We start from the raw sequence: 25,234 nt of genomic DNA on the forward strand, positions 1-25,234 counted from the left end.
TTATGATTCCAAAGCCTAGGCTCTTAATCATTTAAATATTTTTGTTAATGAGAGAAAGAAGGAAAGACAGCTAGAATCAGACTTTTATTCTAGCTCATTAGATGCTAAGGACCCAACTCAGGACCTATGCCTGAGATTCCAACACTGTGCTACCTCCTGGTCACTGGGCTCTCAATCATGATTTCAACCACCAGCCAGTGGACCATCCATAGGTTTTAATTGTCCTGCATGCTGGCAACAAAAGGGAAGTCTTTGAGGGTGAGGGTGAAACACACAGCATAGCCCCTACAAAGACTGGAGACCCAGTGCCAGGCAGGAACTATGTCCAGAGAATAAGAAGAGAGCCCAGATCTCCAGAGGCTGTCAATTGGTCACTTTCATGGACATTACTCCACCACCCCCCCCACATATATATCCCAAAAGTGAAGAGATAGAATTAAATTGCCTTGCAGCAAAACAGAAGACAGACCACAGAGCCAGGAGCTTGACTGGACTTAGAGAGGAATTAATTCTCAGCCTCATGCTACAGGAGGAATTCAGTCATGAAAGTCCAGGACTGCCTTCATAGAGCATTTAAAAGTCAGACCACATGAGTTGGAGTACTTACTGGCTTGTCATAAAAGTCATGATGCATTTTTACATAGAAAACCATAGAAAAATACGTCATGACTTTTCTGACAACCCAATACTTGGCTTGGTTAAAGTGGGATAAATGCACATTTGCCCCAGTTTGACACAATAATACCCCAGCTCTCTTTGGACTTCAGATATAGCATTCAAGTAATTTTTTTGAAACTACAATGAATTGCTACAGGCTCTACGGAAGGGAGGACAATAAAAGCCACAGATTCCTGGTGCTCGTCCTGCCTTTTCAAAGCATTGGGTGGGACCCAGGGGATTGACCATGGGTCCTTGAACATGTTAACTCTGCGCTTTACCACCTGTGCCACTATCCAGTCCTGGTGCTTGAAGGCTTTTTCATGGTACTCCAGTGCAGGGCCCTTGCTCTTGTCAGCCATTATTCGGATGCCAACTCTCTGTCTAGGTACCCACCTGAGTGTTGGTTCTAGCTCTGCTGCCCTCATTTCATTCTCTCACTGTCGTCCATCTTCCCTTGTTAGAAATGCTCAGTGTTAGAAATGCAATCACTGGCATGGCTTTCTTTCTGATTCCTCTTTCCACAGAGCTCATTCTTACCTGGCACTTGGCCTGGTGCCTGACACACAGTAGGTTCTCAGTAATAATAGCTGCACTTTCTGCTTTTATCTTGACCCTCTTTGTTGTCTTATAACCTTCCCCTTCTTAGCTTTCCATGTTCAACTTGTCTCTCTCAGAAGAAAACATTCCCATTCCTACAAAACGATTTATGCATTTATCTTCCTTTCTACTGCCTCAATTTTCACCCCAGACCAGGCCTAATTCATCCCCTCATCTCCAGGTATCCTCAGGGGAACCCCACTCAGCCTTCAGCATCTTAACAGTCAGGCTTCCCTGTGCTAAGTGGCTACTGGCTTCTCACTACCCACAGCTGAGCTCTGCCTCAAGGTCCCCTGCCAGCCCAGTCCACAGTCATGCTGCCAATTCTCTCATCTTCTCTATCAGCCCTCGCAGAGCCCAACAAGCAGCTACTTCTCCATCCCCAAAACACTACCTGTACTTTTCTCCCTTTCCATTTTTTTTCTCTGTTGGGTTCATCCAAACCTTTCTCCCTCATGCTATGAACCCAGATTAAACCTTACCATCTCCCCCACACTCTTCTACCCACCCCAGAACCCCTCTCTCCTCTCCTGCTGCCCTTTCTAGTCTCCAAACTCCACTTCAGCATGTCAAGGACTGGTGACCTGACTTGCTTTGTGCTGCTCCTTTGTCTGCATCTCGCCTTCCCTGACAGACTGCTGGGAGCTAGGAATCACACCTTGTTCTTCCATTACCCTTTGCAGAATCCAAATTAGTGTTCTGCTTCTGGTTAAGTATCCAATAAATACTTATTGATTTGTTTTGAACTTCCAGAAGACTAGTCTTGAAAAGCCTCCTTGGTAGCTTTCTCACTTCCCACCCCCACAACATCCATCCCTAACGTGTCATATTGACACACACACACACACACACACACACACACACACACACACACACACACACAGACACACACCACTCAATTTTAATACTAGCACTAAGTTCTCATTCCCTGTGGTAGAAAGTAACTCCTCCAAAGGTTGGTTTTTAGGAAAAAGTAAAATCCTAAGTACACATACCTGCAGTCTTTTTTAAATGTGAGACAGAGTGGGGCTGACCTTACTCTTGCATAAATCCTAACTTCTCCCTGTGAAAGTCCTCCCTGTTACATCTTCCATAACAGTGTACATTGCACACACTGTCATGGTCCAAGTCCCTGATCCTTGTTCCCTACCTGCAGTGGAGAAGCTTCACAGGTGCTGCAGCAGTTCTCCTTGTTTCTTTCTGACACACACACACACACATACACACACACACACACACACACACACACACTTCCTCTCTCATACCTTCACTCCTTATAAAAATAACAATAGAAATAATAATAGCCAACAGGAGCAGTGGAGTTATTGTGTAGGCATCAAGTGCTTGAATGATTAACCTGGTGAGGGGGGAGGAACATGCAAATGAGAGACAGAAAATAGGAAACCAAAAATTATTGTTTATCTGTAATATTTTGATTTTTGAGAAAACTTAAAAATCCCCTCAGTAGGAGAGGGGAGTGCCATTTTTCTCTTATCACATGCTTAAGTAGGTATACACTGAGCCTTCCCTTGCCCTTCCCCCCATATTCCCCCTCCCCCCCCCCACCACAGTAGGAGTAAAGGGAAATAAGGGCAGCTGTTCTGAAGTCACTCTAGGATCTTGCTCACTTACTGACACTCCAGCACTGCCCCATGTGCAGTGAAGCTGGGGGCCATTGTGAAAGTGCAAGGTGGGTATTTCATGAACGGGAAGTTCAGAGTTGAGAACAGGTTAGGTGTCTTTCTTCCTTGATAGAAGACACCAGGATATGTAGCAGCAATGCAGGTGGGAATCAGAAAGGTGTGTAAAGAAGCCTTACAACTCCTCACAAGCTTACTCCTAGAGACAGCAAAGGGTAGGTGATGGGATTAGTCCTTGCCTGAGTTCCCTCACATTCTTGGGCACCCTAGCATGACCAAGAAAAGTTTAGCATCTAACCCAAGTTCCTTGCCTCTCTTTAGTCACTGCTAGGCGAACTGATTAGATCAAGTTGACACACATTCCTTGCAATTAGGATGGAAGAGAAACAGAATCACTGGCAGAAATGCAGTGCTGGCTGCATTCGGCAAAGAGAGGACCACACTGGGGTGTGGAGAGGGAATATGAGGGAGAAGCACACACCAGGGAGGAGATAAAGCAGCTAGCATGGCTCCTGCCCTCATGTTAACTGCATCCTGGGACCAAATGACTGCCAAAATAAGTCAAGATCCAAGGAAGTAGGAGTTAGAGAAAAGAGAAGCCAGGAACTTCACAATGGCCAAACCCCATCAGAGGTGGTAAATTCTCAGTGTGAGCATGCCCTGTTCCTCAACTCTCTCTAACCAGACCCCCAGCACCAAGAAGCAAGAGGGCAACCACAGCATGGCCACTGACAATTCAGCTTCCATACAGGAAGGGGCAGGGGCAGGGCTGAGGGGTGAAGAACCCCAGTCAGGTCACAGTGAGGTCAACCATTTCCCTACAGCCATCTGCTTGCTTTCCCTACTTTTTCCAGCAAAGTAGACAGCGGAAAATATTTATTTTTATATTTCTAAGGGTAGGGCTTGCCCCTGAAGGTGATTAAACTAAACCTGTCAAGATGGACACAAAGATCCATTGTCTAGACTGTGTGTCCACTGGGGAAGCCAAGCCCCATGGTAGAGGGAGGGACTTATGCAAAAGAAGTTAGGATGAAACCCCTGGAAGAGTTAGGTGCTGGGCAAGCTCTTTTCTCAAGGTATTCACACTCCTTTAGAGTGTTAGGGCATCACCTGTGAGATCCACCAGGAGCCCACGATTCCTGGGTCCCCCAGAGCATTCATGGGAAGCCCCAGGACATATCCTCCACAACGGCATCTACCGAGGACCAGTGCTGGGTCTCTGGTGCTCACCCTGGAGACTTCAAAAGTGGGTTCCTGGACCACACTCCAGAGGTAAAGATACTTCTACCTGGGATGGAGTTCCAGAAGGTGTTATCTTATAGTTCCCTGAGCATCCTTCTGTGTAGACCCAGCTCAGAATCCTCCTACCAGGCTTCTGGAAACCCCTGAATCGCCATCTCACTAAAACAGATGAGCTTTCCCAGGAGGCAGAACTACTACCCTGGCAGAGAGCTGCCCATCTGCACTCAGCAGGGCAGAGAGGTTATTCTGCACTGGAAACTGAGTCTGAGACCAGCCCTGCAATGACCAGCAGAGTTGGCTTCTGGAATTGCTCCCCTGAAAGCGTGGAGGGGGGGAATAGGGTCACTTCCTACTAGAAGGTTAAGACAGTGAGGGAAATTAGGTGTAAGAGCAAACTGACTAATATTTAGAGACATAGAAGCACTATTTATTCTATTATCAGTCCATTGGAGTACATCCCTACAACATAATTGCCAGAAAAATCAGGAAAGTCACTGGTCAGAGAGGTGGTTCCATGGACACAACACATTTTGCAATTCAAGTGTGAGACCCTGGGTTCCATATTCAGCATTACCTAAGGACAATGAGGAGGAAGGCAGGTGGAAGTCTTTGAGGTCTATCAGCTTTCTAGTTTGTTTTTTTAAATCAATAAATCTGAAGGAACCCTTTCTGTCACTTATCTCACAATTTGGTTGCTTTGTCTTTAAGTGACACCATCCAACTCATTTGGATCAATACAGCCCCACATTTGAAGATTATCTCCCTAAATTAATGTCTCCTCTAGTCAGGAGAACTCTCAGAATGCTATGAATTAACCTAATATGGAGGTAAGAGTTTTTTTTTTTTTTTTGTAGAAACCAATCTTAATGAGATGAGAAATTGTACCTATGTGCCAACAACTGGACTGTAAACCATTAACCTCCTTATAAAAGAAATAAAGGGAAAAAAGTGAAATGTGAGGCACCCTACAGAAACAAACTCAAGTTAACTCAACAGATGTTAACTAAGCCTTATCTATGTCACACATGACAAACAGAGATGAGGAGCCAACTGTATCTCTCAAGCTTTCACCTGTCACAGGTATAGCCCATGGGATAGGTGAGAAAACTAAGGCTCTGAAAAGTGGCTTCTTCTTCTTCTTCTTCTTTTTTTTTTAAATATGGAACGCTTCACGAATTTGCGTGTCATCCTTGCGCAGGGGCCATGCTAATCTTCTCTGTATCGTTCCAATTTTAGTATATGTGCTGCCAAAGCGAGAAAAAGTGGCTTCTTCTATCAAAGAATAATGTCAATAAAAGTCAGAATGACAGTAAAATTGATCTCCAAGTTAGTTTTTTAAACCTACTACACTAGCACTTTCTCACACTTTGGAGTATAAACAGAAATCAGTCAATATATGTAAACTTAATATTGCTGCCTACATGCTCATTCTTCCCTGGATTTTAGTCCTCAAACAGGCAGCACAGGAACAGGTAAGATCCGAGGAGTAAAAAATAAATGTTCTTTTCTGGTAAGATATGATAATTTTCTCCCATCCCTTTGTGCAGAGCTATAGAAAGTGAAGAAAGCTTTTCCATGAGTAAAACAGACTCCGTGTGTGTGTGTGTGTGTGTGTGTGTATGTGTGTGTCTGCTTTACCTATGATACATAGAATAAACAAATAAATAAATGCTACATAAAATATATGCACAATATCTAAGCCTCTTTTCTATGCCTTGAGTTTCTCTCTGCCTGTCTTCTCCTTGAAGATAGAAAGTCAAGTGACGTTAAAGAGAATAAACAAAGAGCTTAAGATTTTATGAAAAACAGCAAAGGGCCTCTAATATTTCTATGTGGTCCCACTCAGTTAACCAAGGAGAGATACACAGAGAGAAAAAAACAACACGTATGAAGGAAATAAGAGAATTTGGGGGTGGAGGGCTGGGTGGTGGTGCACCTGGCTGAGCCCACAAGTTACAGTGCTCAGGGACCCAGGTTCGAGCCCTCAGTTCCCACCTATAGGGGCAAAGCTTTCCAAGTGGTGAAGTAGTGCTGCAGATGTCTCTCTCTCTCTCTCCCTCCTTATGACTCCCTTCCCTCTTGATTTCTGGCTGTCCAATAAATAAAGATAATGCAAAATAAATAGATAAATAAAAATAAAAGAGAACCTGTGTTTTCCTCTCACCTGTCCCTGCCTCTCCCCCACAGGTGCCCCAGCACTGCCATATTTTTCAGGAGTACAGTACAACAATAAAGGGCAGTGTGAGCAGTGGTCACTGCAAATACAACACAAAAGTCCTGGAACTGAGCATGAGTACTGGAGGGGAGTCATGCCCCTGTGTCCTGGCTTCATGGGAGAGTTACTGTAGCTGGGTCTCAAAAGAAATTAACTCATTTCTCCAGCAGGGGTGGGGGTGTGTGCAAAGGCAAGTGGCCTTAGGGATGAAGATGCCATGGGACAGATTGAAGGAGGGGGAACAGGCCAAGGGGTGCAGAGAAACAGTGGCAGGGTTCCAGGCTGTGAAGGGCATTCAAGCCATTTGTAAAGGTCTAGACGTGATGCTGGGTCCACATAAGTAAGTTTTCCAGCAGGGTAGATAAGTGATCTAATTAGCCTTTCTAATTAAAAAAAATTTTTTTTTTTGTTAAGGAAAACAATGCTTGGTATAAAGACAACTTGAGGGGCTCAGAGTATAGATAAGAGAGACAATGTGAACTTGAAGGGTAGAGTGGAGGGGGTGAGTGATAGCGGGAGGATAAGTTAAGAGACTATTTTGGACCCAGAGGCTGGGTATGGAATGTGAAGCAGAGGGACTGAGCTGCATCCTACCTACCTGACCTCACGGAGAGGAAGAGGAAGAGAAGAAGCATGCCAAGAAGCAGACCAATTTCAAGGGAGGGCCCACTGTATCACTACCTTGGGACCTCAAGGTCAATGGAAAACTGGTTAATTCTTATCAAAACTAGAAAAGGAAGGAGAAGGCAGGCAGGGAGCAAAGAGCCAGACGATGGAAACAATGGGTTGAGACATGCAGAAGAATGAAACTGAACCACACTATATTTCACCAAATACAAAAGTAAATTCCAAGTAGATCAAGGACTTGAATGTTAGACCAGAAACTATCAGATACTTAGAGGACAATATTGGTAGAACTCTTTTCCGCATAAATTTTAAAGACATCTTCAATGAAACGAACCCAATTACAAGGAAGACTAAGGCAAGAATAAATCTATGGGAATACATCAAATTAAAAAGTTTCTGCACAGCAAAAGAAACCACTACCCAAACCAAGAGACCCCTCAGAGAATGGGAGAAGATCTTCACATGCCATACATCAGACAAGAGGCTAATAACCAAAATATATTTAGAACTTCCCAAACTCAACAACAAGAAAACAAATAACCCCATCCAAAAATGGGGAGAGGACATGGGCAGAATATTTACCACAGAAGAGATCCAAAAGGTCAAGAAGCACATGAAAAAATGCTCCAAGTCTTTGTCAGAGAAATGCAAATCAAGACAACAATGAGATACCACTTCACTCCTGTGAGAATGTCATACATCAGAAAAGGTAACAGCAGCAAATGCTGGAGAGGGTGTGGGGTCAAAGGAACCCTCCTGCACTGCTGGTGGGAATGTAAATTGGTCCAACCTTTGTGGAGAACAGTTTGGAGAACTCTCAGAAGACTAAAAATGGACCTACCCTATGATCCTGCAATTCCTTTCCCGGGGATATATCCTAAGGAACCCAACACACCCATCCAAAAAGATCTGTGTACACATATGTCTTTAGCAGCACAATTTGGTTTTTTAAATGTTATTTATATTTAGTTATTTAAAAAAGGAGACATTAACAAAACCGTAGGATAGGAGGGGTACAACTCCACACAATTCCCACCACCAGATCTCTATATCCCATCCCCTCCCCTGATAGCTATCCCATTCTTTATCCCTCTGGGAGTATGGACTCAAGGTCATTGTGGGTTGCAGAAGGTGGAAGGTCTGGCTTCTGTAATTGCTTCCCCGATGAACATGGGCGTTGACTGGTCAGTCCATATTCCCAGTGTGCCTCTCTCTTTTCCCTTCCAGGACACATTGGTGGGGTCGTCTGTCCAAGGAAATAGTCATTTAAATAACTATTTAATTAATATGAGAGGGGAAAAATTATTGTATGTCTCAAACTTTTTAAAGCACAGAATGAATCCTTTTAATACGTAGGCTGAGTCTTTGATATGTTGATTCTCTCAAAAGCCTAGACCAGGGAGAAAAGAAGCAGCCGGTAGCAGCACAGTTTGTAATAGCCAAAACCTGGAAGCAACCCAGGTGTCCAACAACAGATGAGTGGCTGTGCAAGTGCTGACTTGGGCAGAATCTCTGACACCATCTGCTTTGTGTTCTCTGCCTGATCTCTCCTGTGAAGGCTGCAGTCCCTGAGGTCTTCATCTCTGACAGTGACATCTTCAAAGTGAGAACTGGAGTGGCCAGGCCAGAAGGATGGCCCAGTGCTCATACTCCAAAACTCACCTCAGAAACCTGCACCCCCCAAAAAAAACTGTACTGAAGGATAATGCTCTTTCCATACACCTCTAATCAACGGGATGTAGCTTGTTGTAGAGCTCTAAGGACTATGAGACCAGTGTTGAGAGCCACCATATTTGTGCTGTGAAACAAGGTACTTGGGATTGTATTTTATGTACTTTGCTATGGCTTTAAAGCTTTTCACATTTTGGGGGTGGTGGTGGTATACCATGATGCTATAAGGCATAAGGATCTAAGTTCAAGCCCCCAGTCCCCACAAGCAGGGGGGAAGCTGCCTGAGCAGTGAAAAAATTCTATAGGTGTTTCTCTTTCTATCTACCCCTTCTCTGTTTCTATTCAATAATCACATTTTTCACATTTTTGAAATATTGCACTGGATCAAATGAACATAGCCTATATCAACTCGACTACTTCATTGTTAATTAAAGCAGACTGCAGATCCTATAGAATGCATATTGTTATGTTGTACAGTATTTATTTCTAATGAATAAGCTCCCACCAACTCAACCCAATTTATACTAAACTTCCATGCCTCTGAACCATGAAGCAAAGTACCAGAGAAAATTGGAATTTCTGTCTTTCCTGGGGGATGGTGAACAGACCCTGCCCACAGGTGTGCAGTGTTTCCACAGGAGAGGCTTGCACAGAAGGGCATAGTGGCTTCCAGCTACATCTTGTAGCTGGAGGTCACCTCTCCAGTTCATCATGGAGCCTGGCTCCCTGCTCCATGAGGCAGTAAACACAGAGCATGCACGTGCTGCTCTGTTCTGATGCAGTTTTAAGTGAAGGGGGAAGCAGGAAGGAGAGGAAGTCATTTCACATTTAGGAATGTCTCAAAAACCTCAACAAACTCCTGCCTTGCTAAAAAATTGAAACCACCCCAAACCAAGTCCCTATGGAAAAGCAGAGAATCAGAAAGATGCTTTCTGTGGTGGCATGCCAAGAGTACCTGAAGGTAATGCTTTGATAGCGTGATTTCACTTTTCATAACACAATAAGATGCCATGGATGCCTATATAAACAAAATATATTTGGAATATATTCTTAAAGGCAGAAAGAGAATACTCCAAAATGTAACAGTGTTATCTCTGCATGTGACAGAAGTCTTAGCTATATTTATGTAAATTTCCAAATCTTTCAAGAGTGTGCACTTATCATTTTCATGCACAAAAATATTTTAAAAATAAAAGAAATTTACTTTAATTATCCAAACAAATATTACAGTGTGAATAAAAATTACTAATATAGTATGGGGAAAGTAAAAGATGTCTTAAAACACACTGAAAAGTTGGGTGTATGCCATCATGGTAATTGTGTAATAATAGAGATATGCAAGGCCAAAGGCTACAATAAAATTCAAATAATTTGGGAGTCGGGCTGTAGTGCAGCGGGTTAAGCGCTGGTGGCGCAAAGCACAAGGACCGGCATAAGGATCCCGGTTCGAACCCCGGCTCCCCACCTGCAGGGGAGTCGCTTCACAGGTGGTGAAGCAGGTCTGCAGGTGTCTATCTTTCTCTCCCTCTCTCTGTCTTTCCCTCCTCTCTCCATTTCAACGACAACAACAATAATAACTACAACAATAAAACAACAAGGGCAACAAAAGGGAATAAATAAATAAAATAAATATTTAAAAAAATTCAAATAATTTTTAAGGCAGTTGGGATGTAAGTGAATTTTCAATTATCTTTCCAATTTTAATCTTGTTGTCTATCTATGTATTGTGGAATGAGTACCATGCCTCATTAAGTCAGTTTATCAGTGACCGTAACCAAGTGGTTCAACAAATGGAGAGACGTTGACTCTAATGAAATAAACTAGTTTGCTTCCAGGTTTTAGCTATTACAAATTGTGCTGCTAGGAACATAGGCATACAGAGATCTGGTTAAAGTGCTTTGCAGAAAACTAACAAAATTTACACATGTACCAACAACTGTTTACTGTAAACCATTAATCCCCATAATAATGAAAAAAAAAGAAAAGAAACAAACTATTGAGCATGGGAGATGGCTCATCAGGTGAAGTGCATGCTTACCATGCATGAGGCCATGGGTTCAATCCCTGGAATCATACTCCTCCTGCATCATGGGCAGATGGGAGTGGTGAGGGAGAGGATATTTCCAGGGATGGTGGGTAGGTGCTTTGGTATTTCTCTAAAAAAAATACAGAATAAGGGGCCAGGTGGTGGTGGTGGTACACCTGGTTAAACACATAATACTATTCACAAGAACTCGGGTTTAAGCCCCTGCTCCCCATCTATAGTGGGGATGCTTCATAAGCGATGCAGCAGGTTTGTAGGTATCTTTCTGTCTCCCTCTCTGTATCCCCTACCCTCTCAATTCCTCTCTGTCCTACTGAGTAAAATGAAAAAGAAAAAAAAAAAACAAAAACAATAAAACTTGGGTCAGGGAGGTGGCCAAATCTTGGGTTCATTTCCCAATACCCTATCCTGATAGATGGACCCTATCCTTCATGCACAGAGCAGCATGAAGCTGGGAGCCCCAGACTCTGCCCAACCTGTGGTGGCATTTACTGCGCAGACCTGGGGCAGAGGGGCCTGAGATGTTGTTTACCCCCGTGTCACTGTGTGGTGTTGGAAACCAGATGAGGACACAGGACACAAGGAGACAAAGAGACAAGGAAGCAAGGAAACAAGGAAACAAGGACATGCTTGGCCCTAACAAGCAAGCAAGCAAGCAAGCAAGCAGTGGTGTCTAAGGATCTCTTAAGTCAAAGTTGAGTTGGCGAGACAGATTATTTTGGTTCCTTATTTTAAATAGAGACGATGAAAAATTTTAGGTAGAGAAGCAGAGACCACAGTACTAAAGCTTCTTTCAACATGGTGGGGAACTGGGTAGACTCAAACATGGCAAAGCAGCACACTAGCCAAGTGAGCTATTCAGCCAGCCCAAACTGCGAATTTTTATCAAGGTATTAGCTTTAAGTGACTGATTCACTACCTGTGGTGCAAATGCGACATCTTGGGTATTACTTCTGAGAGTATAAGCAATCTGTGAATCTATGAAGCCTATAAAAGAAGAACTTCAGGCTGGCAAAATATGTTACATATAGACTGAGGCTGCTTTGTACCACCCAGGTTCAAACCCAACCTTCACCTTAAAGGAGGAAATTTCCATGTTTTGTTCTGTCTGGTTCTGTCTCTCTAAAAAAGCCACCCTAGAGCAGCAGTAAAGCTTCAGTGACAACTTAAAAAAAATGAGAGTCTCAAGCATGAGAATCTTTTTGTATAACCATTATATTATCTCCCCAGCCCTTAAAACAGTCTTGTTCAGATACATTTGACAGCTGGCACTGCAGCTGACATGGATGCACCAAAACTTTCCTGGCACCTGCCCCTTTGACCACTGTTTTATATTTCTAAATGTGCTGAGGAGTTTGGGAGCTGATAATGGAATCTAGCAGGTTCATGGAAGAGGAGTTCTCTAGAGAGCTAGGACATACAGTCAGTGTGGAGAAGATAAGGGGGTGTGTGCACAGTAGAATTTTTTTTGAGGACATTGTGTGCATTGACAAAAATGCACTGGTTTTCCTTAGATTTTATGTTTACTTGCCAGTATGTGGAAGGGAAATTGTAATTTAACTAATTGTGGAACTAGTCTACAAGGAAGAAAGTACCATGAACACACAGTATCAGCTTTTGTGTGTGTGTGTTTGCAGTGCCACTGCAGGACTCCACTACTCCTAGGCCAATTTTCTCAGACAGAAAGGAAGAGAAAACACCACAGCACCACTCCACCACTGGCAGGGCTTTGTCCCCCAGCCACCCTGGTGCTGTCTATGGTACTTGCATGTAGTGCTGGGGTTCAGGTCCAGGACTTCACACATGAAAAATGTGTGAAATATTTTTCATATGTATTTTTCAGCAATCATTTGGAATTAATTACACATGGTTACAATTTCTTGAAAATTCTGTCCATCAAGAAGTAACCTGTGCACTTCCCCTTTCCCTCTACCTGTAGCAGCTTTGACAGACTTCAGGAAGAATGACAATGTGGCAGCCCAAGCACTTACTGGAGGGACGTGGAAAACCAAGTCCTTGTTACTGTACACTGACAACCAGCACCAGCATGGCAGCATGTGTGAGAGCCCTATGGAACAACTGGGTTGTCAGGAAAGTCATGACACATTTTTCTATGCAGAAAGTATGTCATGACTTTTTCAACAACCCAGTAGATCCTCTAACTTTCTTTAAGCACTTGGAATGATGACACCTACAGCAAAAATAAGCTGTGCCTGCAGAGTTCTTCCCAAATGGCAAAACTATTAGCTAAGGGGCCTGTGGTGGTGCAGTGAGCTGAATGCCCACATGACCATATGCAAGAACTACCAGGAGGGGGGATGTTTTATATGTTGACAAGCAGGGCTATAAGTGTCTCTCTTTCTCCCTCTTCTCTCAATTTCTCTATGTTCTATCGAATAAAAGAAATGAGAAAAGAAAGATGGCTCTTAAAAAGCTATAAGCTAAATGATTATGATTTTAAACCAATAGCTTTGGGGGGATCTGCACCATTGACAATGAAAGTGTATACCACTAGCTGACACCTTCAGTTCACACCTTCAGTCTCATGAGTTTAGTGAGGTCACTGCCCTGGTTCATGAGCTCCTTGGAGGAACTAATGATTTTAAGATTGGGAACTGGAAATTTTACAGGGTCATTGTGATCCAACCAAAGTAGGAAAAAAGCAGCTGTGCTCATTACTCAAGTACCCCACTGGTCTCAGAAATACTTCAGATTTGCTTTAATTACTGATATTCACTTCACTAATAGCACACAACATTAGGTGTTAGATCTGAAGATTAGGTAGCTGATAAAACAGACAGTTCCTACTACACAGCATTTTTGTCTAGCTAATATCTGTGTTCATCTCACCAGTTGCATCATCTAGTCTAGTCTAAGAGAACTTACTACAGCCACACTGTCCATGCCTGCTCACAGGAGAAGGTGTGTTTTGGTGTTGAGGACTGGAGAAATCCAGGACTGCATGGCTAGAATACATAGTGAATACCTCATCAACTTCTGGGGCTTTGCCTACATCTAACACTCAAAGACCCAGGCAGGAAGTCTACCCAGTCTACTAAACACCATTCCAGTTCAGGATCCTCTGGACAAAAGACAGGTGCAAAGCAGAGCAGAGTTTTACAGGAACTCAGAGCACACTCATTGGTGTCCTCTTGGAAAGCTCCTCTGCACTCCTCTATCAAGCATGCCTGGCATCTTTGCTACACAAATCAAGACTGGTTGATGCAAGCACTAAAACAGCTTTTCCACATTTAATAATTTCAGCAATAAGGGGCTCTCAACTATCTACCAACAAGCTTTCACATTAGTGAAGGTTTATACTGGGTTGTCGGAAAAGCCGTGATATATTTTTGCATAGAAAAACAAAAATACATCATGACATTCCTGACAGTCCAATATCATAAGTTTCATAATTTGAGGATTTCTTTCCCTTCCATCTTGTTCTCCCACCAACATTCTTGGGAACTGCTTCCCATGGGTCTCAACCCAGCCTCTCCTCAGCTGCTCTATCATACCCCAAGAAAAAGAATTTAAATCATCAAATGTCTATAGTCTTGCTAGTTCAAAAAGACATCTTCCAAGGTCTTTTCCTCCAAGAGGGAATCTCACAGCATTTTCTGATGATTTTATAACTTCAAAGCTTCTTTGATGGAGGAGCTCTTAACCATGTGACAAAACCAGTGGCTGCACGTGGCACTGTAGGTAGGAGATCTAGAGCTTCCCTTACTCGCTTTTGATGTCTGGAGGCTGGGACTCTGAATTAGTGATAGAGGGAAAGATCTAGAACAGAAGTTGTCTTAAGTACTATGAACTAAGTCAAGAAACAGAACTGTGGGCATACAGGACTTAATCTCAGTAATTATGGGGGGGGGCACTCACAGTGAACACAAGCTTAGATGCCCTGGAAAGAAGCTCCAAGGGAAACCTAGGCTTCAACTCACTTCTGAGACACTGTGAGGAGAGACCCTGAAAGAAGTGAAGGGAATTCTACCCAGTGGTTGTGGATACAGATCCTAGCCCCCCTCTGAGAGCTGGAAGTCTAGTCCTGGGGTCCCATCTCCTCCTCTCTGGCCTTGTCTCTCTGATCCCCCCTTTCCTTAGCTTAATGTCCTGTTGTTTCAGGCTGGCCAGCTTCTCTGGATTCAGAGCTTTCGCTGACCTCTTATGCAAGAAGTCCCAAATTTGCTGTTTGCAACTCCCTTTCTGTGGTCCTATGTGCTCATAGGCAGAAACTCAGTGTGAAGACCACTGCCACCCTAGGAGGAGAGCATATCTGCCATGCAGCCAACCCACCCCCACCCTCATCCCCTGGTAAAGGGTTGCCGCTTGCAACCTGCAGGAAAGAGCTGGATCCAGGCAGAGCATCGTCACTGTTACCCTTCCCAAGGATAGGATAGTAGTATGAGGACTGCACAAAGATGCCTTGTGAATCTTTTGTCTGTAAGTGCTATTCTGTGAGTGGTTGCTACACCCTCCCAGGGGTGTGGGTGAGTTCATGAAAATCTGTAATTGGGATGTTTTGGAGGTAGTTCTGTGCAGCAGGCAGTCTTGCATTAAAGTGGCCCCAGTCCAGTAAGGCCCATGAGGAGAGGAGGGAGGAGAAGACCAGTGAGTCTCTAGCCCTCTTGCATCTGGATGTGACTGCACTCCTGCCTCGGTGCTGCTCCACAGATGCACTTTTCAGCTCACGACTTGCTTATTTCATTGTTCACATGCCATATGCTTACTGTGGAAAGGAGAAAAATGCAGGTGAGGAAAGTAATTTCACTTCTGGGAAGGGGGTGTGGCCACATTATCTTGCCCATTTTCTCAGAGATTTCCTAAGCTTGTATACATGAATGTGGTGAAAAACAAACAAACACATGTGTAACATTATGTGCAGTGGCACAGATCTACTTTCACTTAGTATTTTCTCTGGACTTAAACAGGTAAGAATATGCAGTGCAAGCACCTTATTTTAAATTGACTTCTTGAGGTAGCGTTGGTATACAGAACTGCCTATGTTTTCAGGGGTTTAATTTCACACCTCATTGAAGTTAGATTATTTTTTAAACTCATAATATTTTATTAGTTATTAAACTTTTATTCAATTCACTAAAGTGGATACACACCTCCAGAAGCATTCCTTTGAGTGGTGAAGGCTTTTCTTTATTTCAAATGAAGTTGACCACAGTTAAGTGATTCATGTCTGCCTATCCCCACCTGGCCCATCTGTCCACATGCACATGGACACATGCACACTCTTCACTATTCAAACCCTTGAAGCCATTCCATTCACAACTCCATTCATATTCAAACATGGACCTGCACAGAGTCCATCTTGGCATAGAGTCATGTATTCACTGGTTGCTGGACAGTGGATAGGAGGGGGCAGATGTAGTGGAAGGGGGTTTCTGAAGTCTGGGAAGAAATAAGAGTCAGGCAGGACTCATGTGAGGCAGAGTAACAGGCCATCAAGGATGCCTCTCCAGTTCTAGGAAGAGAAGGCACAGTAGTGCTGGTGATGAAAGTATTGATGCCCGGGCTGGGAGGTTTATGCTCCCAGGATTGGGTACCTTGAAGGGAATTAGACCCAGTCAGGGAGCCCCATCATGCCCAAGCCTGGAATAGAAGAAAATGGGCTAAAAGAAAGACAAAAGTGGAAGTGCAGTTAAGGAAGTAGCTCAATGCATTACAGCACAGGACTTGTGTGCCTCAGACCCCAGGCCACAGGTTTGATCCCTCATTCTCTCCTTTTTTTATTTTTTATTATATTTATTTATTTATTGGATAGAGACAGCCAGAAATCAAGAGAGAATGGGGGAGAGAGATGGAGAGAGACAAAGAGACCCCTGCAGCACTGCTTCACCACTCACTAAGCTTCCCCATTGCAAGTGGAAACTGGGTCCTTGCACACTGTAACATGTGTGCTCAACCAGGTGTGCCATGATCCAGCCCCTCTCATTCTTTAGTAAATAAGTAAATTTTTTTTAAAAAAAGAGAGAGACAGGGCAGGGGTAGATAGCATAGTGGTTATGCAAAGATACTGTCATGCCTGGGGCTCCGAAGTCCCAGGTTCAATCCCCCGCACCACCATAAGCCAGAGCTGAGCAGTGCTCTGGTGTTTCTGTGTCCATCTCTCTCAAAAATAAAATAAATTAAATTCTTTAAAAGAGAGAGAGAGAGAGGAGCATCGGGTGGTAGTGCAGTGGGTTAAGCGCACATGGTGCGAAGCGTGTAAGGATCAGCTTAAGGATCCCAGTTCAAGCCCCTGGATCCCCACCTGCAGGAGGGCTGCCTCACAAGTGGTGAAGCAGGTCTGCAGGTGTCTATCTTTCTCTCCGCCCCCCCGCCTGTCTTCCTTTCCTCTCACAATTTCTCTCTGTCCTATCTAACAACAGCAACAATAAACAATAAGGGCAACAAAAAGGGAAAAAAGATTACTAAAATTGTAAAAAAAAAAAAAAAAAAAAAAAGAGAGAGAGAGAGACAGATGGACTTGGGAGCTAGTTTACTGGGTAGAGTGTATGCCTCACCATGAGTAACAACTTGTGTTTGTGGCCTCTGGCCACCTTGTGGGAGCCCCTCACGAGGGAAGCATACAAGCAGTAGAGCGGTGCTGTGGTAGCTCACCTTCACTCAACCATCCTCTTTCCCTTCCTGTCTCTCACTTATTATCTATGGGTGGAGAGGAGGAGTGTCCTTCAGAAGCAGTAAAGTATTGCAGGTGTGGTGTCTCAGCAAGAAATTTGATGGGCAAAAATATAGAGAGGGGTGAGAAAAGAAGACTGGGCAAGACCAAGCCCTGAGGAAGATACAGAGGCCATCCCTGCCCTACAGTCTTCCCAGCACCTCCAATGACTCTCAGGTAGCACTTGTCCTGCTGTCACCTGCTTCAGGAACTCGGAAAGGGAGCCTGCAGCAGCAAGACCATTCTCAGCTATCACACTACTCCAGTGCCACCCCACCCCAAGAGGTAACCACAAACTCCCTTAGTTGGGTGCCCCCATCTCCAAGTGCACCTCTGTCCCTGACACCACCACCCTATGACTTCTCAGTGCTGTGTCTGGGATCTTGTGGAAGCTTCACAATGAATACTCATAACAGTATCGATCCCTTTCCCAAGTAAGGCACACGTGCTTTTATCCTCTTCTCTAACCTAGCTCCTAAATTCTGAGAAGTCAGTTGCTGTCTGCCTTACAAATCAAGCCCTGATGACGCATCTCAATGGAAGTAGCTCTGTAACTGACACCTCCCTGGGTTGCTCCCCTCAGGCTCCAGGAGCCCCACCCCACCCCAGTTGTCATCACAAAGTACCTGGATTTACCACCCTTCCCACTCTGTTTCCTTTCCCTGACAACAATCTGCCTTCTCTAGCCCTTTCTGTGAAGCCACAGTAGCTCACAGTACTTGGCACATGCATTATTTAGTGAGCGTTCTATTTCCCCCTCAGCCCTCCCAACTTGACTTATATCATTGCCTATTAGCTCCCTGACCTCTCCATAAACTGGAATGCCATTTCATCAGAAAATAAATGCCACACACACTCAGAGTTCTTCACAGTAATCACTTTGTCTACTATTGCGGAGTCTTTAGATATGGTTCCCCCCCCCAAAAAAAAAACACTAGAGAAAACCATCTTAAATTGATTAGACCCAAAAAAAAAAAAGACATAGTGCCTTCTCTTTAAGTTTGTAATTTAAAAATGACTTCAGAGTCAGGGAGATGAGATAGTGGCTATTCAAATGACTTTCATGCTGAGACTTTGAGTTCCCAGGCTCAATTCTTGAAATCACAAAACTGAGCAGTGCTCTGGTAATCAATCACTTTATCAATCAATCACTTCAAAGGTAGGTAAAATAGCTCACTTGGATAATGCACCTGTTTTGTTCTATGCACATCCCAGGTTAAAGTCCAAGCCTCAATGCACTGGAGGAAGCATCAGTACTATCCTCTTCTCTATATCTAAAAACATCAAGCCAGAGTGTTGAAGCCCTGCTAACAACAACAAAGTAACCTAGATAGAAAGAGTTTAGTTCCTTTTACAAGATTGCAAAGAAATGCAAGTAAGTCACAATGAAATCAAGTCTGTTAAAATAGTAACAATAGTGAAATCCTCACTTCCATATTGTGTTGCTTTGACATGTGCACAACCCAGGTTGAGCCCAGCTCCACCCAACTAAATGAAACTGTTGATGCTGTGGTCTCTTTCACTCTTTGCTTTGCTTTCTCTGTACACACACACACACACCATATATATATATATATATATATGTGTGTGTATACATATATATATTCTTAAAAAAAAAAAGATTGTGTTACCACCAGCCAAACCTATTAGACTGATTCAAGAGGTTCTAAACCATTGAAGGTCACTAAGAACTTGCTTGCTGGCACAATCATTTTGCACTCCATCTAAATTTCAGTTCACAATACTAATAATTGTGTTTAAATAATGTAGAAAACTCAAAATGATCAAAGGCTTTTACTGAAGGATGCTGTAAGACACCAAGACAAGCTCTTTGGTGAACAAAGCAAGAAACTAGAGTCACTTCATCTTGGGGGAGGTGGCTATGGAGAACTGATGAGAGTGTCTTCAAGCTCAGGAGGGGCTGTTACCGGTGGTGCCATGATCACTTGCTATCTAGGCCTACTGTGGACTAAACAGGAGCAAGTAAATTAAATTATACCAGGTGAGATTGCAATTAGACAGCAGGCAGGACCTCCAGCTGATTAATTGCTAGGATGAGCTTTCTGAGGGAGGTTATCAGTCTCCACCTTTGGGGTACTTCAAGGAGATATTAAATGCTGCTACCTGGGGGACCCTGGAAGTCATCTCCAGACCAACACAATGACCTCCAGTGGTCCCAGCCAAATATGAGGGACGATGGCTCTCCCTGCACGCTTACTGGCATCTCTTGGGCATAGAGATCTATTGGAACCGGAAAAAGGATGGGGATCAATAAGGCAAAGCAGGGCTTAGTGGCAGAATTAAGTACTGAACAGGCATCCTAAGAAGTCCTATCCTCCAATACAATCATATCCTGCACTGTGAAGATTAAAAGACAAATGAATAAGCTCCTGCTTTCCCAATGGGGAATGGCATGGCTGAAAGTAAAAGTTTTTCCAGTGACCTAGTCAGCACTCAATCAGCCAAGAACATTCTCCATTGCCCTAAGATGTCTGCCCCAGACCTAAAACCCAGCTTTTCCTTGTGGCTCTATACTATACCAGTATCAGTGCTACCCACGTAAGTCTCACGTGTGCTCCCCATGAAAGTCTCTGGCCTGGTTCCAGTGCCCAACATCCTGCATCTGACTTTCTAGGTGCTGACCATCATCAATATTGCAAGCTCAGCTACCATTCTCTCTATGAAGTGCTGACAAGACCTCCCACTCCCCAGCTGAAATGCACAGTGCCCCGCCCCACCTATGGCACTATACCTGTGGCCCTTCCTGCACCCCACATACCTCTAGGCCCACTCACACCAGCCCCTCAGAGCCCCCCAGGTAGAAGCCCTGTGGTCAGTGGCAGTGGGAGGAATCTGAGTTATCTCCCCAGGCCCATGCAGCCCCTAATGCCTTTCTCTGCCTTTGACCCAGGCTTTCAAGCAGAGAAAAGCTCTCAGAAACTTCCAGCAATTTCACAATCATAGGCAACAACCTCTTTGCCTAAGCCCACTGTCTACTCCAACCCTTCACCCTTTGCAGAGTGAAAAACAATTCTGACTAACTTAGACTTTTGGAAATGCTATTGGGGATATTTATATCCAAGAACTGAAAAGAAAGAATGTAAGTGATAGTGCTTTGGTTGAGAGATGATGCAGTGAGAATTAGGAGCAGGTGAAACACTGGGCAAGATCTCTGAGTCATAGCACTAGGACTCGACTTCTCCCAGAGCTACACAGGACTCTGATGGACAGCTGGTCTGGTATAGCCCCAAGTTGAATTTCTTTTTTTTTAAATTTTTAAATATTTATTTCCCCTTTTGTTGTCCTTGTTGTTTTTTATTGTTGTTGTAGTTATTGTTATTATTGTTGATGTCGTCATTGTTGGATAGGGCAGAGAGAAATGGAGAGAGGAGGGGAAGGCAGAGAGGGAGAGAGAAAGATAGACACCTGCAGACATGCTTCATCGCCTGTGATACGACTCCCCTGCAGGTGGGAAGCCAGGGGCTTGAACCGAGATCCTTACACCAGTCCTTTGGCTTGGTGCCACATGCGCTTAATCTGCTGCGCAACCACCCAACTCCAAGTTGAATTTCTAAGCATAATGAGAAGCCTAATGGATGAGGTGTTTGGGTTTGCAGGCACAAAGAAGTCATAGGCTTCATGTGGTGGGAGGAAGACAGAGTGAGTGTGACTCAGCAGACAGACTGTGTCACACCTCACCCAACTAGACAAGACCAAAGGGTCAACAAGAGCAAAACTAATAAGGTTGCCAATTTGCCTTTTCCCATCAGAATTGGTTTTGGAATTGAGCTGGCAATTAGAAGATTTTCTTTGACAGGCTGGGGAAAGAGTTGAGCCTCTGTCGTCTTCTCCCCATAAATTTCACCCTGCCACATTGAAAACAGTCTTGTGAGAGGAAGTATTATTATCCCCACCGTACACAGAGTACTGGCTTAAACATGAGGGAGGTTAACAAAAGTTACCTGTGAAATCTACTTAACTTCAAAGACCATGATGCTACCATTTCCCAGGTGAAGCCCATTTTCATATATAGAGAAGATGGGAGACACTTTGGAGTGGAGTGTTCCTGCTTTCCTTTGTCATTTATTTACAAAGAATAAACTGTCCCGTGAAATAAGCCTACCATTTGACTAGCTTCTTGATGTGAAATTTTAAATGTATGCTTTTCCTGTATTGGAAGAAGGATGGAGAGAAAATATTGACGCTCTAATTTTAGAACAGCTATCATGTGCTAAACACTTTCTATATGTCCCCCTATAAAATAGTCCTCTCCTTCAGAGGGAAAGCTTCATGAGCAGTGAAGCAGTGCCGTAGGTGTCTCTCTGTCTCTTTCCCTGTCTATCTCCCCTACTATCTAGATTTCTGGCTTTCTTTATCCAATAAAGATAAAATTTTTCTCATGTAATACTCACAGATATACTCACAGAGTGAGTTTAATCAGCTTGTACAAAGTCAATGCGTTGGTCATTCTAATTGTCTTTTTTCCAGTACTGCTCAGTATACTGTACTCTTCCGTATGTGTTCATTTATTCTTCACTCATTCTGAAATATTTCATGACATAGCAAAGATTTTGCCCTCTTTCTTTTCCTCAGGACTCTTTAGAGGTTCCTAGCTAAAATAGCTATCATCCATAAACAGAATTTTACTTTTTTCCTCTTTATTTTTCTTTATCTATTTGTTGGGGGATTAATGGTTTACAGTTGGCAGTAAAATACAATAGCCTGTACATGCGTAGCTGTTCTAAGAAGGCCCATACCTGCTTGCTGGCAGAGTGTGGAGCTAACACTTAAACTTTTTTATGGCATTTTAGCTCATGCCCAGGGGGGCTGGGGGAGCTGGTGCTTTTTAAACTGAAAGTTGTGAAAAAGATTTTTGCCCTTTTAAGCTTAAACTTTAATGGGGAAACAAATGATAAATGATAAATCTAGGTATGTATGTGAATGTGTAGATTTTCTTTTACCTTGTGAATAGATGCTTTTGGAATCCAAACTTACTGGTTCTTGTTCCAGAGAAAATGTGCCAAACATTTGCTAACTTTTTTTTCTCTCCTGCTGAACAAAAATACAAAACCTAGACAAAAATGTATGTATCAGCTAATTAAGGCCTCTGAAAATCATTTATTAACAGGCAGGTTAAGGAAAAATGGGAGAATTAAAAGTACATGGTTGTCAGAAAAGTCACGACATATATTCTATGCAAAAATGCATCATGACTTTTTCAACAACCCAATATAACTAAACTAGTGACTTTAAACAGGGCTTATTAGACTCTCATAACATTTTGTTACACATATGCAGAATGCAATCCAAAGTAACTCAACATACACAAAGTCATGAGAACTCCAACTTGTATGAAGAAAGACAATCATCAGACTTAACTGTATGATAACTTCATTGAGATTGTCTGGCAAAGATTTTAAAGCAGTCATCAGAAAAATGTTCAGAAAAGCAATCAGGAGAACCCTTGAGGGGGAAAAAGTCAAAACAGAAATAAAGTGGAGTGGTCCAGGAGGTGGTGCAGTGGCTAAGGCACTAGACTCTCAAGCATGAGGTCCTGAGTTCAATCCCTGGCAGCACATGTACCAGAGTGATGTCTGGTTCTTTCTCTCTCTCCCCTATCTTTCTCATAAATAAATAAATAAACAAATAAAATCTTTAAAAAAAAAGAAATAAAGTGGAAATTTTAGAACCTAAAAATATAATAGCCATAATTTAAAAAAAAAGAAAAAGAAAATAATACCCACTAAAGGAATTCAGTGACCAGAATCATGATACTGAAGGTAAGAGATACATAATGAGAACAAGAGTAGTTGGCTAGCACTTTCTTCTTGGAGCTATAAGTACCTACCAGACTCAGGGGGCACCACCAATATATCTTCCTCCAGGAGTCTGTTCTGATAACCTCAACCATAGCTCAAGAAATAACAGCTGTTGCTACAAGTATTACTTCCCAGTATTCCCTATTTGTTATTTCAGTTCTCCAATTTCTTATGTGCCATTCCTTCTGTCAACTGAAACATTCATACACGTCTGGTGGGAATGTAAAGCGATAGAACTACTCAGAAAAATGATTTGGCTATGCTTTACAAAGTGAAACACATACCTATCCTATGCCCCAATAATTCCACTCCAGGGTATTTACCAAATAGAAAGTAAATAAATGCCAACAAAAGGATATGAACAGAACTGTTCAGAATATTTTCATTCATAATAGGTTAAAACTAAAAACAAATGTTCATAACAGAATGCAAATTCATGTCTAGCCATACAAAAGATTATTATTTAGCTCAAAAAGCAATACACTATTGGTAAATGCATCAACATGGGTAAATTAAAACATTGTGTTGAGCAAAGGAAGTCAGCCGCAAAATAATTTGCATGCTTTGAATTCACAATCATTCACATATATTGTGTGAATGTATTTATATACAGTTCTAAAACAAGAAAAAGTATTTTGTGGCAAAAGACGTTGAGTTGACAGGAAAGGGCATGAGGCAACACAAATACTTTGTATTTTGACAAAGGTGTGGGTTTCACCCATCAAAGTATTTGTCAAAGCTCACTGACTACATACATAAATATGTTTAAACACCTAGTGTTCTTTGTTTTTTCTTTTCTTTTTAGAAGTTTATCTCAACAAGATCTTTTAGAGTTGCAGGTCAAGCTTATCTTTCTGTGTATATGCATGAGAATGACAAAGGAAAAGAGAAAAAGTAACCAAAGTACTGCTCCATCTTTCATGCAGTGCTGAGGAAAGAATCTAGGGCCTCAGGCAGTAAGGTGTGTACTCTGCCACTGAGCAGCCTCTCCAGCCACATCAAGCCAAGTGACCCTATCAACTTCTGAAATATCTTTTTCATCACTTTTAGGGCATACTTTTTCTAAGCACAAAACAGTCAAACCTCAGTTAATACGGTCAATATCTCTTAAGGTTCCTGTCACCTTTACACTGTAAGGCAACTCTTAGACATTGCTCCTCTTGGTGATTACTTTATATTCAAAAATACATTCCAGTGCAAAGATTTCCTTATTTAAATGTAGCTCACTTCTAACAAGTATTTGCTGAACATACCTGTGTTTGTGAGGTGAGATACTAAGACTTGGAGAGCCACATGCAGAGGTAGAACACAAGCAATTTTCAAAAATCAGAACAGGTAACAGAGTCAACTAGAAGAAACTTACAGTGCATTTGAGAAATGCTAGGTAGTTCCTTTACTATCTTTGGTTGAAAAGCATCCTAAGTTAATAACTTGGCTTTTTCATTTTCACTCCCTGTTCATTTGATGTTTATACTCTTAGCAAACATAATTAGCCAACACGGATGATTTCATTCCACCAAATCACCATTCCCATTAACCCTAATAATTTCAGCAAGCTATCTTGAAAGAACATTGATCTTAGTGCTTTAAACCTCACATATGTAAAGGTGCTCCAAGCACTGTGTGGTTTCTACCTAAAGAGGCACCAACTTCTTTCCAAAAGAGTTAAGGGAGTCTAGTTATGCTGCAAATCATCTCAACAGAAAGAAGTATCCAGTCTTTGAGTGACAGAGCAGTTATGGACTCCTTTCCCAGGAATGAATCATTCATGCCTGTAACAGATTCTTTGTAAAGTATGAAGTCACAAGTCTTACTTGTAAAGTAAGAAGTCAGTATTTTCAGTCCCCATGTTGATGGAAATTCTTGAAGTAAACAGCCTGGAATCTAGTTGCTGTTTTTACTTTTATTTTTTATGAAATAGAGAGACCCCAGAGCACTGCTGGGCTCTGGCATTTAGTGGTGTCTAGAATGGAATCTGGGACCCCTGTCAACTAGGCATGTAGATCCTGTGCTTTAATTTGTTCAACTTTCTCTCTGGCCCTGTTTCAT

General features: G+C 42.7%; 1 protein-coding gene and 1 non-coding gene across 4 annotated transcripts in view; both read right to left on the bottom strand.

Annotated features, from left to right (window-relative positions):
• GRIN2B (glutamate ionotropic receptor NMDA type subunit 2B) overlaps window positions 1–25,234 on the bottom strand; it is a 494,586-nt gene that overhangs the window by 134,618 nt on the left and 334,734 nt on the right. The window lies entirely within an intron of this gene.
• LOC132539594 (U6 spliceosomal RNA) lies at window positions 5,293–5,395 on the bottom strand. Its single transcript, XR_009550935.1, has one exon. It is a non-coding gene; the product is annotated as a U6 spliceosomal RNA (small nuclear RNA).

Source organism: Erinaceus europaeus, chromosome 7, assembly GCF_950295315.1.
Source record: "Erinaceus europaeus chromosome 7, mEriEur2.1, whole genome shotgun sequence".
Classification (NCBI taxonomy): Eukaryota; Metazoa; Chordata; class Mammalia; order Eulipotyphla; family Erinaceidae; genus Erinaceus; species Erinaceus europaeus.